The 14,952-nt window shown below is 44.9% G+C and overlaps 1 long non-coding RNA gene across 1 annotated transcript in view; it reads right to left on the bottom strand.

The window, feature by feature from the left end:
• The window catches only part of LOC126985558 (uncharacterized), an 84,582-nt gene extending 70,843 nt beyond the window's left edge, over positions 1-13,739 (bottom strand). The window contains exon 1 of the long non-coding RNA XR_007738815.1: positions 13,022-13,739. This is a non-coding gene — a long non-coding RNA (uncharacterized LOC126985558). The remainder of the gene's footprint in view (positions 1-13,021) is intronic.
• Positions 13,740-14,952: the final 1,213 nt, after the last annotated feature.

Below are 14,952 nucleotides of genomic sequence, written 5' to 3'. Positions count from 1 at the left end.
ACGCCGACGACTCCACTCTGCATTATTCAACTTCTTTCAATAAAAGACCCTCTCAACAGGAAGTACACGACTCCAGACTGGAGGCTGCAGAACGCTTAACCTCAGACCTTGCTATCATTTCCGATTGGGGCAGAAGGAGCCTTGTGTCCTTCAATGCCTCAAAAACTCAATTTCTCCACCTATCAACTCGACACAATCTTCCAAACACCTATCCCCTATTCTTCGACAACACTCAGCTATCACCATCTTCAACACTAAACATCCTCGGTCTATCCTTCACTCAAAATCTCAACTGGAAACATCACATCTCCTCTCTCGCTAAATCAGCTTCCTCGAGGTTGGGCGTTCTGTATCGTCTCCGCCAGTTCTTCTCCCCCGCGCAGTCGCTATCCATATACAGGGGCCTTGTCCGCCCTCGTATGGAGTATGCATCTCACGTGTGGGGGGGCTCCACTCACACAGCTCTTCTGGACAGAGTGGAGTCTAAGGCTCTTCGTCTCATCAGCTCTCCTCCTACTGATAGTTTTCTACCTCTTAAATTCCGTCGCGATGCTGCCTCTCTTTCTATCTTCTATCGATATTTCCACGCTGACTGCTCTTCTGAACTTGCTAACTGCATGCCTCCCCCCCTCCCGCGGCCCCGCTGCACACGACTTTCTACTCATGCTCATCCCTATACTGTCCAAACCCCTTATGCAAGAGTTAACCAGCATCTTCACTCTTTCATCCCTCACGTTGGTAAACTCTGGAACAATCTTCCTTCATCTGTATTTCCTCCTGCCTACGACTTGAACTCTTTCAAGAGAAGGGTATCAGGACACCTCTCCTCCCGAAATTGACCTCTCTTTCGGCCACCTCTTATGATTCTTTTTTTATGAGCAGCGAGTAGCGGACTTTTTTTTATTATTGTTTCCTTTTTTTGTGCCCATGAGCTGCCTCCTTTGTTGTAAAAAACTCTTCTTTCCCATATAATTGTAAATACTGCAAACATGTCTCTTTGCCTGCAACGGGAGGCGACAAACACGTAAGCATCGACAAAGTAACACGCCTGTAATGTTCCTGCGGCATTCCCCGTTCTGGCGGCCGATCCGCGGGATTAATAAATGCAGGAGAACAAGTTTCTAGCTGTCTGGGGTCCCCGGGCCGCTTCGTACCTGTGCCGGCCGTGCACTCCATGCTCCCTGAGTGCCGATGTTGTGCAGCTTCCTGGACGATGCAAATAAGGGAGGGTAAAGCAGGCGCCATTAGATGCCCTGACGCACCTGGTGTTGTCACGGCGCTTCCCCGAAATGTTGTTGTCAGTGTGAGGCTTAATGTCGGGCTTGAGGGCCTGATCCCACGGCTATTAGATGCACCTCTACCCCTTACACACACACACACACACACACACACACACACACACACACACACACACACACACACACACACACACACACACACACACACACACACACACACACACACACACACACACACACACACACACACACACACACACACACACACACACACACACACTAACATACTTTTAATTTTTGCTGATTCTTGCATATTAATGTTTTTTCCTGCTTGCCTGTGTATGTCTTTCTGTCTGTTTGTCCGTTTGTCTTTGCATTCCTATCTATCTGACTTTCTGTCTGTCTGTCTGTCTGTCTGCCTGTCTATCTGTCTCTCTGTCTGTCTGTCTCTCTGTCTGTCTACTATCCTATCTCCCTCTCTTCTCTTTTCACCTGTCTCTCTCCTTCCTCCATGTTACCTAATCAACATTCACATCACAGAGGTAGTCGCCGATGACGTTCCGATGCCGAAACGAACGCCAGTGAAATCAGCCTTCATATTAACTTTCCAGCAGGTGAAACGAACACCTTCTTGCCAGGTAATCTCTCCGCCAACTCATTCTCTGTTTAAACATTACCGAGAGCTCTTCGCCGAAAGAATCCCAATCAATTTTCTCTCCCTTCTGCATGAACTTTTTCAATTAATAACTTTCCTCATATCGAAAAACGGTTTGGCCCCTTCATCTACATCGCCGAGCCTCAAAATTAGAATATGTACGGACGAAGTTAAATTAGTTCCTGTTTAGACTAAGTATACCAGCATCCAGGTGAGAAAATATTTAGAGGCTACTGCGCCAGGTATAAGTAGCGACACTAATGACTTTATGAAGTTAATTAGAGGAAGGTAGGGGAAGTCTGGTGAACTTAGAATCATTAGAACTTTCTCTAGAAAAATCATTGACACTGCTAAATGAACAGGCAATAGTCATGTGGCAGTAATAGATTTTGTGACCGGCTCCACCCCATGACTTGCCTCCTAATCTATTATGTTAAGACAGCTAAGAACTCCCAGTGTGTTTGTGTTACAGAATGTGTCAGGTGAAACTCTGAAAACTCTTACACACACACACACACACACACACACACACACACACACACACACACACACACACACACACGCACACGCACACATATTCATTTTCTCTCTCTCTCTCTGTCAAATTTTCCTGTTCTGCGTCTTAGTGGTGGCGTGAGCAGGTGCACTCAAAGGCTCGAAACACCAAATGCAACGCGAATATTACGGGAGAGTCTTGCATACTCGTGTATCAGAAGCACACTTGTACATGACCTTGTTGATTGAGTAAGACCTCAGTAAGCTTAGGCAGGGACTCTGTGACTCTGCATGCATGTGTGTGTGTGTGTGTGTGTGTGTGTGTGTTTGTGTGTGTGTGTGTGTGTGTGTGTGTCTGTGGACACAAACAAAGGATGCGTGTCTACATGCTTTCTTGCGTGTGAACGATCGGCGCTTATAAAAATATAAAAAGTACCCAGACCAAGGTTTAGAACCAACGGCCATTTATCCTTTTTCACAAGTTATTTTTTCGTTTAATTTCCTTTTAGTGCCCTTGCCGTACAGAGACATGAAACGCCGCGGCAGGCGAAGGAGGAGACAGGGATGGTGAAGGGAGCAGTGCGCGAGCCCCGCCACCCTGGTTGGGGCTCAGGAGGGAGGCGAGGGTTAGGGGCCGCTTGTCGAGTTAGATTATACCAGATTGCAAAGGGTGTGTAGCGCGTAGGCTATCTGGTGTTGGAGTGTCATCTGGAGCCTGGACGTGGACAAGGGCGGTGAGGGGAAAGCGCTCAAGGGTTTTGGGTAGAGGGAAGGGTACAGTTGATAGGGGAAGGGAACTGTCCTGAAAATGTGATTTTGAGTGTTTTCAACGGTACCTAATGCCTGGGTGTTCAGTGGGGAGAGTTCAGCCAATATTAGCTGGTACGAAAATGTGTGCGAATGACAGAGATTGTAAATCAATACGAAGTGAGGAAAAAATAATTTGAAATGGGTTTCAGTAATATCATTGAACAGTAATTCCATTCGATACCTTCTAGAGTTCAGATAATATGTTGTAACAGAGAAACTTTGACGTGATCATAGGAGAGGGTATTAATGAGCAGGTAGTCAGTCAACGGGGTCCCATGCCCAAGAGGAGGCGTAGCCTCGCCCACTCAAAGACTCTATTCCCGATGGTCCCTCCAAGAAAGTCCATTCAAGCGCCTTTTTCAACCTCTCAGCAGGACTTATCGAATTGCTCAATCCATGAGCTTTGTGGACGACACCTTGACCTCTGCTCAGGGTTGTCTCTTACAGGTACAATCCGTTGAGTAGGATCGACTTTTGGGTTTCGTGCCACATGCACTTAAAGCTTGAGCGTCCGATCAAAGACTATGCAGACTTTGATTTAGTCTCACGGAGTAATCACTGATGTAGCACAAAGTCATTCCAGCGGTACTCCATGATTCTGCGAAAACACATCACCAGTGGCATCAATTTGGGTCTTCAAGTCACTTTTTAGTATCCATATCTCACAGACATAAAATAAGACATGGAGCACAAGCGACTTGAATATTCGAATTTTTGCCCTTATGTACGCAAGTATCAACAACACCATGCACTCGCTTTACGATAGTCCACACTGGTGAAGGGAAGGAGAAAGGAAAAATGGGAGCTTCATATAAAAGTTTGCCATCTGTTTAGGTAATGTCTGCCTTTTTTTATTTTAGAAATGGAGTGCCATTAAACATCGAAATACATCCAGGCAAGGTAAAGCAAATTAGTGCTATGCAGGTAAAACGACGCGGACTTAAAGGAAAAAAGGAAATTATGTTATAAGAAAGCAAACAAGACAACCATAAGAAACCTGCATAAAACCAAGAATAACAGGCAAGGCAGTGTATTAATTCTCTCTCTCTCTCTCTCTCTCTCTCTCTCTCTCTCTCTCTCTCTCTCTCTCTCTCTCTCTCTCTCTCTCTCTCTCTCTCTCTCTCTCTCTCTCTCTCTCTCTCTTCGCCTGATAAAATTATGGTTATTTCTACGTCCAGGGAGTCAGCCCCCGGGGAGGCCTGACCATACACACTACTCTTGTTTATCCCGTTATGGTGAAGACGAATGGCGCTCTTAGGCTTAGGCAGCAGAGGAGGCGAGGAGGAGGGAAGGAGAAGGAGGAGGAGGAGGAGGTGGAGGTGGAGGTGGAAGAGGAGGAATGTGTATGTATGTAATGTAGATGGTCCTGATTCAGAGTATCTATTAATTTGTTCCATATTGCCTAACTATTGATCATCTAACAGGTTATGTATTTATGTATATTCGTACGTATGTATGTATTGTATGTATATGTATGTATGTATGTATATACGTGTTTGTGTTTGTATGTGTATGTATGTATGTATGTATGTATGTATTTTATGTTTGTATGCATATGTGTGAATGATGTGTATATGAAATTATTTTTTGTATATTTATTAAATCATTCACATATTTTTTTTTCCAGAATGAAAGTGCTGGCCCCTGACTTGATGTACAGGAAAATATTAGGCAAGTGCTGATTTAACAATTGTCAAGTAGTTGCTCTATTGTTCAGATTATTCATGTATTCCCATATCTGGAGCGTCAGCAATATAAGAAGATGATCATGGGAATGCTGTCTGTTCCACAACTAATCTGTACTCTAATATTTTCTTTTTGTTGTTTAAGATGCTCATGATGGTCTTAAGTATTATATTTGTGTGTATCGTACCTGTTTCATATTATTGTTTATTAAATAGTTTAGATATTAGCTATCCCACACTGTTCATGTTCTACTAAAAAACATATTTATCGGAAGCCGGAAAACCTATGTTGCACCCAGCCAGTGTATGCAGGTTTCATGTGGCTTTTTTATTACGTGTTCTGTCATATTGCACGACTATTGAATTATTTACCTTTCCAAAAACATGCAACTTATTTATCGCACTCTTATATCTCTACCAATGACGTGTTACCATCACTTTCCTTCTACAGTATGTATAGCGACGTATTTGCCTACGTCACCGAAACACTGTCAATAACGGCGCATCCATCGCTTGACATGGCTTCCAATTCCATTCCGCGAGGCAGGTTATCCCGTAAACATGTATGGAGGTACGCTTGATTGGGCCTACTAAGTTATGGTCCATAGCGGGACGGTCGGTAAGGGCCGGATGGGTACAGGTGTGTGGGCGATGCGGATAAGGACGATTGGTATGAATGGTTTGGGTATAATGGATGCCGATATGCGGATTCTTGTGAACGAGGGACACTGGGGGAGGGAGGGAGAAGGGGATAAATTGAGTGAATGAATGTTCGAAAATGGTTTGAATGGGCGAATAAGACTGACAATGAAAAAAATAAAAAGGGATGCTTGGTGGTTAGATGCATAGAGCGTTGTCAAAGGAATGGTTGTAGGATGGAGACGCGCTTGGTGGGAGGGAGAAACAGGGAGACTGAGGAGACTAGTGAAGGTCGGATGGGACTGACTGTGAGGAAGGAAAAAGGAAAATTATATTAGGTGGTTTGATCACGAGATGCTTTTGAAGGAATAGCTGTAGGTGGGAGATGTGATGGGATGGCGACGGGGAAAGGCGGAAAGAAGTGACTGAGGGTTGAGATAAATGGATGTGATGATGGATGGGACTGTCCGTGGTAGGAAAGAATAGAATATTGGGGTGATATTGAAGTGATGATTGATAGGTTGAGAGTGAGACAGATGAAGAGGAAAGGGGGTGAGAGATAGAACAGTGTAAACTAGAACGAACAGGTGAGAAGAGGCAAGAGAGAGAATTTGTGGAGGTGAGAGTGGATGAGAAGGACGAAGGAGGTTGTTTGGGTACTTTGAAGAGGTTGTGGGTGTGATTATAGGATGCAGGAGTAGGGGTAAAGGTGGAAGCTGGGTTAGTGAAAGAGATCTGTAAAGGAGAGAGTGGAAGACTGAAAGATGAATGGAGGGGAAGAGCAATTATTTATATCACAATTTTTCCGATACGTGATTAGAGGTGAAGTTCGTTTTTGTAGCGGAGTTAAAAAATGAAAGACAAAAAGAGAAAAGATTGCAACGGATGATTTAGAATATAAGTGATGAAAAGAAAAGGGAAATGATAATGTGAAGTAAGAGACAAACAATAAAAAGAAATTCGAGTTGGAGAGGCGAAAACACGGGAAAAGAGGCGAATAAATGGAAGGGAATGTAAGGAAGAAAGGCAAAATTAAGGGGGAAAGGAAAGAGACGGAGAAGAAAACGAGACGAGGGCCGTATGGGAGCAGCGTGGAAGAAGATAATGGAGGAGGAAAAAGGAGAAAGGTGGAGGAAGGAGGAAAGGAGAGAAGGACTGTGGCGCCAGACGTGATCCATTTTTCATGCTGTCTTTTTTTTTTTGTTTCTCCCGCAAGATGGCGACACAAGTGATCATATGACGACAAGACACAAGATACATATGACACATCGTGAAAGTGGAGTCGTGTGTCCAAGATAGATACGTATTGGAACTGAAGGAAATGTTTGTGATACTGCACCCGAAGACAACTATGATGAAATTGCTACTGAAGAAAATGATAATCGAAATGCTACTGAAGAGAACTACCCGAGAGTCCTTCTGGAAATGCGATACTGGAATTGACATGGATGAAAAACTGAAGAAAAAATTTTTTTTTTTAATATAAGACAAAGCAAACATAAACCGCAAGTCTTCCGCTCTTCCGCTGGCCTTTTTAGAGTTGACATCGGGGAGCAGATCAGCCGTAGTTTAATCTGTGTGTGCTTTGTTTAATACGAGTTGATGGGAATTCTTGTCCGGATACTCTATCGGCAACGGCGGAACAAAGCATTACGCACATACAACACACACACACACACACACACACACACACTTATTTTTCCTTGTTGATACCGGAACACAACAAGAAATCTCTGGCTGTGTGTGGGAAAGACCAGTGCAAAAAAAAAATATATATAAAAGTGTTGGGCTAAAAGTAAAAGAGATGAAAGCAAGGAAAGGAAGATTAAAATGAAAAAAAAGAGCACAGCGTGGAAGGTAAAAGAATAGTGCTCGAGTTATTAACGTAAAAATGTACAAACGCAGAGATACACTTGTGAATATAGCTACACAGGGAAATAGACAAACGAGCTGGGTGTGATAATATAGTCTTAGCCCCAGGTGACTAGAGTAGCCTGCTTTCTATCTTCCTCAGGTGTGTTGTCATCTCTTCTCAGATCACACGAGAGGTAAAAAATAATCAAGTTATCCGGAAATGCAAGTTGAATTACAGGAGTTTTTTTCACCTTTAGTCAGTATTCTAATGAAGCCCTTTACTCGTACATGTGTGATAGGACTGTATGTACATAGGTTAGGATAGGTTAGGTTAGTACATGGGTCTTAGCGTCGAGCCCCTCCTACATGTTTTCAGTAACTTGAAGGACGATCTTCCATTAGGATAAGATAAGGTTGATGATTCGCTATTCAAAAAAGAAATCAAAACAATCTGGTCCACAAAAAAATGACGGTGCAGCTTTATTTTATAGTTAGTGCAAATACGGTGGAAAGGTTCAATTGTAGGTTAGAGATATATGGTTGGGGAGAGCGAATGATGAAGAATTGGTTGACATGAAGTTCCATGCGTAGGCTGATTGGTCTTCTCTAATCTCCTTATAACCCGATGTACTAGTCTTGTTTGTATAATCGATCACGTTGCTCAGATGACTACTGTTGGGTTGTTTGTGCTGATCGCGGCCTCATGTAGACACGATACATCAAATCCCTCCCCATTAATTCATATTCTAATGGTTTATATATCCTCATATATATATATATATGTGTGTGTGTGTGTGTGTGTGGTCGGTCTCCTCAGGTCTCACGGGGGAATGCAATGAAAAATAAAATAGAACGACGTGACGCAACACGATTCCTGACGCGGGTTTTTTTTTTTTTTTTTTTGTCATTATTGAGATGTCCGGACGCGTAACATGAACTGATACACACACACACACACACACACACACACACACACACACACACACACACACACACACACACACATACGGCGCTCGAGGCAGATTTGGAACAAGATAATGAGAATAGATTTAGGATGAAAATAGATGAAGAAAAGAATGGGAAAACAGCATAACAGATAAAAAACATATATAAATGATTAATGTTACCGAAGAACGTGAAGGAAAGAAACGACTACAGAAAATGATAAAGAACAGAAGACAAAAGTAACAATTATGGAAGACTAGAATAACTTATAAGAGAGGAATTTTGTGGTTCCTGCAGGTGACCGAAATATCTTCAGGTGATAAAAGTAATACCGCCTTTAATCAAGTAAGGAGACACATTAAACTTCTGGCTGATGTGTCTTGCTTCGTGCCTCCCGTCGTGAGAACAGTGGCGAGTGTCTCTCCTGGGACCTTCTCCTCCTCCTCTTCTTCCTCCCTTCCTGTCTCCTACTTTTCTTCCTACTTCTTTTCCTCCTCCCCCCTCCCTCCTACTTTTCTTCATACTTTTTTTCCTCCTCCTCCTTCTCCTCTTTCTCCATTCTTGCTACTTTTTTTCTCTTTGCCTTCTTCCTTCCTTCTTTCATCCTACCTACTCCTTCTTCTCTCCTCCTTCTCCTCTTCCTCCTTTCCACCTACCTCTAACCCTCGTCTTTCCCTCCTCTTTTCCTCTTCCTCCTCCTCCTCCTCTCCTCCTCCTCCTCCTCTTGTGACCATCTGAGGCCAGCACACTCGGAAGTTCGGAACGTCTCACATTTCGTACCTTAAAAGAATAAAGAGCAACACGCCTCTGCTTCTCCATCAGCCCTTTCATAACCTCACAACTTCGCGGGTTTCACTTTCAAGCCCTATTTGCTGTGTTATTATCGTATCTTATAGCTTCTTCCCTTCTCCTCTTGAAGCCTCGGAATACCTGTTGGGCTCATACTTAAGAAATCCACTTCGCAGTTTCTCCGGCAAACCGGTTGAGACAGCTTACCATAACACCACTTGAGTTGTTATTGAAGATTTCCGTGTATATGCGAAGGGGTCGACCCGCGTTCGAGTACACACACGCGCACACACACACGCGCACACACACATAACCCCCCCCCCACACACACACACACACACACACACACACGCGTATACCACATAGTGTTTTCTTTTGCTTGCTTGCTTGTTTGCTCGGGTGCTTTCCTTTTTTTTTTGGTCTACGCGTGTTTAGAGCACTTAATGGAGTCAAGGCCGCCGCGTGCCTTGTCCTGAGGGAAGCGCGGCCTGCAGTCTCAGGTTAATTTTTCCCCGAGGAAGAATCGCACACTTCTTACCTGCCGACGGAGGCGCTGCGTAGCTCCCTAATGCAGGAGGCGCAGCGAAGATATTACACTACTTTTTTGTTACTGAAGAAATTAGCTTTTGGGTTTTGAAATTTCTATCCGTACTGTTTGTTGTTGCATACGTTATAGGTCTTTGTTGTTGCTTGAGATAATCAGCTTTGGGTGTGCGAAATTTTTTACCCGTACTGTTTGTTGTTCCATAATTTATAGATCTTTGTTGTTGCTAGAGATGATCAGCTTTGGGTGTGTGGAAATTTATATCCGTACTATTTGTTGTTGCATAAGTAATATTCCTTCTCATCGATTCGGTGTTACAAATTTCTCAGAACTTTTTTATGACATGTTATGAGAGGGGAAGGACGGGAATGGACGGCTAGGAGTGTCACCGAGGAGATTCATCATGAAACGTAAGTGAAAGTGAATAATTCAATGAGAAACCTGTATTTTGTAAGTTTTTTCTGACACCCGGCACTCAGCGTATTGAATTGCACACCTTCTCTCAATCTGTTCTCTCTGTTATATCTTTTCGTCTTTTCTTCCCTTTTTTTTTGTACTCTTTCACCTTCAATTCCTCGCAGACTTTTTCCTGCTAGCCGCCTTCTCCAGACATCTCGCCCTTCCCACGCCTCATTCTTCTTTATCTCCGATCGAGTGTTGCTTCCATGCGCCATTATCTCTCTTTCCTTTGTCCACCTCCTTCTTCAGCCTACTGCCTTTATCTCACTCCCGTTCCCTTGTTTGCTTCTTTCAGTGGATAGTTTCGACCTCTCCTGCCCTCTCTTATCGACCCCTCTCGATTTTTATTACACTGCTGTCTTTTCGTTCTGCTCTTTTCTGTTTCCTTATCTCTCACTTTCCCCTGCCCTTTCCTTTTCACTTACCTCCCCTTCCTGCCCTCTCTCCCTCTCTCCTGTCCTGTTCCCCTCTCGCTTGTTCCCTTGCCAGTCTTTCTTCCAACCTTTTCTGACTTTTCTACCATTTTTTTTTAACCTTTATTCTCGGTATTTTTCGGCCCTCGCCCCTTCTCTCTCGTTTGCCACTCTTTTCCTTCTCTTGCTCTTTTTCCTCCTTTCTCCTCATCCCCTCTTTCTCTATAGCTCACTGCCCTTACTCGTTTATCTCCCTCTTCCACTCTTTTCTCCTACCCTTTCTTGTCTTTATTATCACCCCTCTTTCCCTTCTCTTGCCCTATTCCTTTTTACCTTTATCCTTCTCCACTTTCTCTCTTCTTCCTACATTCATCCCTCCGTTCCCCTTTCTTTTTTTGCCCGAGTTTTCTTCTTATCCGCTCTCCGTCTCTCCTTTCCTCTTCCTCTCTCTGTGTCTCTCCTTTCCTCCCCCTCTCTTCGTCTCTCTCTCTCTTTTCCTCTCTTTCCCGCTCTTTTCCTCTCCGTCTCTCTACCTTTCTCTCCCTCTCTTCCAGCGCTCTCCCTCCTATTGCCTCCTCTTTCCCTCGCCTGCCAAAGGGTACTTACGCCCTGGTCTTGGGGTTCTAGTGTCCTGCTGGGAATCACTCACCCTCACCCCACCACCACCACTACCACCACCACCACTACCACCACCACCACCACTACCACCACCACCAGCCACTCCCACAACCACCACAACTACCACCACCACTGCTACTGCTACTATTGCTTCTACTACTACTACTACTACTACTACTACTACTACCTTTGCTACTACTACTACTACTACTACTACTACTACTACTACTACTACTACTACTACTATCAGCGCCACCATCACCACCGCCCCCGCACCGCCACCGTAGCCAACATCACCATCAATACCCGCACCATCATCACCACCACCAACCCCTCCACCGCCACGACTACCACCATCACCCCCCCACCATTACTACCGCTAGCACCACCATTTCGACCACCTCCACCCCCACCACAATCAATTACCACCACTACCACTATTCCCACCACCACCACCACCACTTCTGAGTAGCTACATGACGCAAAGACCTTCAACACAACACTTTTTGCAACACTTCTGAAGAAAAAAAAGGAAAAACCGATTGGGTTTTTAAGATTTTTTTTTATGATTGTGTGAAAATCTTTGTGCGTTGTGGTACGGCATGTTTTTTTTTCGGACAAAATGGAGACTTTTTATCCTTTATTTTCTCAAAGTGGAGTAATATGTCCTGGCGAGATTTTTTTTTTGTGTGTGTGTGTGTTTATGTGTGTGTGTTTCGTAATTACCATCGCAACCATCCTCATAGCACCACCCACCGCCATTGTCGCCATCAACAACACCACCATCACCACAAACAACAACACCACCATCACCACCACCACCAACAACACCAATACAAAAACCAAATCCTGGTGGTTGAAGTGGCGTTGTTATTGTTATTGGTGGTGTTGGTGGTTGTGGTGTCGGTGGTGGTGATGATTGCAATGGTGGAATACGACCTCGGCTTCAACACTGAAGAAATAACACACACACACACACACACACACACACACACACACACACACACACACACACACACACACACACACACACACACACACACACACACACACACACACACACACACACACACACACACACACACACACACACACACACACACACACACACACACACACACACACACACACACACACACACACACACACACACATTCACACACATACATACACACGCATGCACACATTGATCCACACCGATCAGTTACGAAACACACACACACACACACACACACACACACACACACACACAGCACAACACAGCATACACACACACACACACACACACACACACACACACACACACACACACACACACACACACACACACACACACACACACACACACACACACACAGCACACTTGTCTACATTATTGATCTGTAAGTACAGCACAGTAACATTCCTTCATGGCCAGCCCCCCACCCCCCGCCCCGCCCAGCCCCTCCCCCACGTGAACCGCCCCGTCACCTTATACCCCACCTCCGCCTTGCTCTATCACATTGTCACCTTGCCCGCTCCGCCCCGCCTCGCCCCGCTTGCCTTAAACCTTGTTCGTCCTCATGTATGGATTTAAAGGAGAAAACAAGAAGCCACTGTCTTTTTTTTTTTATGTATGTTTTCGCGTCACCAAAATCCATAGCAACCAGTCTTAGTTGATCAAAATGAGTATACTTTCATTATTGGACACTCAGTTCGTCAATTATCCTCTATTATCGTATCCTGTATTACAAGAAATAAACTTTTTTTTAACCCTCTAACAAGTATTTATTTTCTCATTCTGCTTCCATTCGTCTCTGCCATTCGTTCTCATTTATCCCGTGAACCATCCATCCATCCATCCTCCTCTCGCTCCATTCGTCCTGGTTTGCACTCACCTCCCGCGTTAGCTGTCTCCTTTACAACGGGTCCTCAGGTCCATGTGGCTGTGGCGGCGACTCTCACACTTTTCTTCACTTACTCGACGACAAGGACACTACTCGACATTTCTCCTTCGACCTGGTTATCGCATCACTCACCAAACAACTTTTAGCATTCACTTAATTTTTCGGTTTCAAGTTATGTTTTCAGTGCAAATTGGATCGCCCTCCATGTTTCTTTTTTCGGTGTATGTCAATGGGTTTTTTTTTCTGTGTTGACTGTCCGGTTAATTAAATGGTAGAAATAGGAGAGAAGGAGGGCACGAGGAGGAGGCGTGGAAGGAATAGGGAGGGGATGAGGCGGCGTGGTGTGCTGTGGCGAGGGTGGAGGACAGGCACGACAAGCGGCCGCTGTCTCCCTTCACACACACCTACTCGTTCCTCTCGCGTCTCGACACCCCAGCCGCCGCCGCCACGCTGCCGCCACACGCTCACACCTCCGTACGGCGCACACCCCTGTGACGTCACCCGCGCCTCCCTTACACCTGCCTCACGCTCAGCCCTGCCCCGACGGCCGCCGCGGAGGGAACACCTGACTCGGCACGTGAACCCTACCTGTCGCTATCTCTCCCTTGCCTATCCTATCTCGCTTTTGTTCCTATCATTCCTTCGTTACACCTGTCATCCTTGCTCTCACCTGGTATCCCTCGTTTCACCTGACTCGACACTTGAACCTTTTATGTCGCTATCTTTCCCCTGCCTCTCTATTGCTCCCATCCCTTCCTCACTTCACCTGTCATGCCTCCTTTCACTTAGTTTCCCTCAATTTACCTAGCTCGACACGTGAACCTTACCTGTACCTCACCTGCACCTGTACCTGAACCTTACCTGCCTATCCTATTGCGCTAATGATTATGTCCTTCCCTCACTTCACCTGTCATGCTTGCTTTCACTCGGTTTCCCTCAATTTACCTGTAGCGACACTTGAACCTTACCTGTCTCTCCCTCGCCTCAGCTCCTCATACTCTCCCTTGCTCCTATTCTCTCCTCACTTTACCTGTTATGCACATGTCCTTCCTTGCATTCCTACCTGTCGTGTCTTTGCTCCTACTTAACTCTTTACCTGTTGTTCCTGCTCCCATCCTCTAATGCCCCTGTTCTCCCTCACTTCTCCTTCCTTACGCATGCTTTCCCTTTCCCTCACTTCACCTGTCAGATCCCTTTACCTTTGCTTTCCCTTCTCTTTATATTACCTATTACGCTTTTGCCCCTCTCCATTCTCTTTTCCCCTATTGCATGCGCCATTGGTCATGTCACTTCATCTTTCGTTCTCTTGATTTCCCTCATTTAACACGTCATGCGCTTGCTCTTCCCTCATTCTTAACCTTCCGTGCCATTGCTCTCCCTTACGTCTACCTCTGACCTTCATTGCTCTTCCTCCCATACCGCTTCCTAACCCACTGATTCTTCCCTTATCTCTCACATCCTCACCACTCATTTTCCTTAAGCGCTCTTCCCTCCACACCACTTTCTTACCCTCTTCTGACGTTACTCCCTTATATTCATTTTCCCTTAACACTCACGGCCTCACCTCTCGCTCTCCATAATTGATCATCCTCCATATCTTATCCTTAGTACCCTCTTCTTGTTATCCCCTTAAAGTGGCCTCATCTGTCACATTCTTGGCCTTGAAAGTGTGCAGTATAAGCGAAGGTAAAGAAGCAAAGGGGTACAGGTGTTCGAGTTCCTGATTTTAATTTATAGGCTCCTTTATGTGACCCTTGTTATTTCCAGACTATTGAAAGTGTTTGTATTGATAAGAAGGGACGTTTGTATACATATTTTTTGTATGGAAGTATATATTTTTGTTTGTTTATTTGGGAAGGCGAAGATGGTGTTCAAATATTTATCTCTCCATTTATTTCTACCTGAGTGTCGTATGGGCGGGC

Source organism: Eriocheir sinensis, chromosome 1 (genome assembly GCF_024679095.1).
Source record: "Eriocheir sinensis breed Jianghai 21 chromosome 1, ASM2467909v1, whole genome shotgun sequence".
NCBI classification, from domain to species: Eukaryota; Metazoa; Arthropoda; class Malacostraca; order Decapoda; family Varunidae; genus Eriocheir; species Eriocheir sinensis.
This window is presented reverse-complemented; position numbering and strand designations above follow the sequence as displayed.